Source organism: Diaphorina citri, unplaced genomic scaffold (genome assembly GCF_000475195.1).
Source record: "Diaphorina citri unplaced genomic scaffold, Diaci psyllid genome assembly version 1.1 scaffold1534, whole genome shotgun sequence".
Taxonomy (NCBI): domain Eukaryota; kingdom Metazoa; phylum Arthropoda; class Insecta; order Hemiptera; family Psyllidae; genus Diaphorina; species Diaphorina citri.
The window spans coordinates 15,024-16,951 of NW_007378960.1; positions in this window are offsets into that span (position 1 = coordinate 15,024).

The window sequence follows — 1,928 nt, forward strand, 5'->3', positions numbered from 1 at the left end:
AAGTTTAAAATCAGAATCTTTCATTATATTTGTTAAATCTGTAAAAATTAATTTTATACACATATCTGGTTTATCTGATCCATATAATTTTATAGCAGTAGACCATTCAATAACTGGAAATGGATTTGGTAATTTAATATTAAGTGTTTTATAAAAAATAACACGAATCATTTCTTCAAAAAGATTTCGTATTTCTTCCTCGTTCATAAATGAAGTTTCACAATCAATTTGCGTAAACTCAGGTTGACGATCAGATCTTAAATCTTCATCACGAAAGCATTTTGTAATTTGATAATAACGATCAAAATTTGCAACCATTAATAATTGTTTAAATAATTGAGGGGATTGTGGAAGAGCAAAAAATTCTCCTGGGTTGATTCGTGACGGGACTAAATAATCACGCGCACCTTCTGGCGTTGATTTACTTAATATAGGGGTTTCAATCTCAATAAATTTCTTAGAATCTAAAAATTTTCTTACTTCCATTGTTACCTTATATCGTAATCGTAAATTTTTTTGCATATGTTTATAACGCAAATAAAGTACACGATATTTTAAATTAGTAACTTCTAATATATTTTTTTCGTCTATTTGAAATGGAAGAGTAATTGAGGAATTTAATATTTTTAATTCCCTGCATAATATTTCAATATTTCCAGATATTAAATTAGTATTATTAGTTTTATTAGGTCTGCTACACACTTTTCCAATAATTTGTAAACAAAATTCATTACGAATGATTTTAGCAATTTTATATATTTTTATATCATTCGGATCGAAAACTATCTGAACTAATCCTGTATAATCACGTAAATCTATAAAAATAATTCCACCATGATTACGTTTACGATGTACCCATCCACACAAACTAATAACCTGGTCAAGTAATTTTTCCGTGATATTGCCGCAATAATGTGTTCTCATGTTATTAACATACTTATTCAAAAATTAAATTTATTGATAATAATTTAAAATTTATTTAAAATTATGTTTTTATTATACACTTAATATAAATTTAAATTAACAATTTAAATTAAATTTATTTATAAAGTTAATTTTTTTGTTTTACTAGTAAATATTTGTATAAATTTTATTTGTTGGGGTATAAAAGTATGATGGTTTTATATTCAGGAACAACTTGTCCATTTTCTCAAAGATGTCGTTTAGTTTTATTTGAGAAAGGAATGGATTTCGAGATTCGTGATATTGATCTTTTCAATAAACCAGATAATATTTTTAGAATGAATCCATATGGTCAAGTACCTATATTAGTTGAACGTGATCTAATTTTATATGAGTCAAATATTATTAATGAATATATTGATGAACGCTTTCCTTATCCTCAATTAATGTCATCAGATCCATTAATGAGAGCTAGAGCTAGATTAATGTTATTAAATTTTGAAAAAGAAATATTTATTCATTTATATATGTTAGAAAATGAAAGAAATAAAACCTCCATAAAAGGATATAAAAGAGCACGAGAAGAAATTCGTGATCGTTTAATCACTTTAGCTCCATTGTTTTTAAAGAATAAATATATGTTAGGTGATGAATTTTCAATGTTAGATGTGGTAATAGCTCCCTTATTATGGCGTCTTGATTATTATGGTATAAATTTATCAAAATCCGCTTCTCCTTTAATAAAATATGCTGAAAGAATTTTTTCTCGTCCATCTTATATGGAGTCTCTAACTCCAGCAGAAAAAATTATGCGTAAATAACTAATTTTATAAAAAGTATTTTATTTTTATTTTATTTTTGCATTTTTAAGATATCATTTTATAATAGAAAATATTACAAAATATTTCTCATGTAAGATTTACATTAAATTATATTAATTAGTGTATTATTATATTAATTAGTGTATTATTATATTAATTAGTGTATTATTATATTAATTAGTGTATTATTATATTAATTAGTGT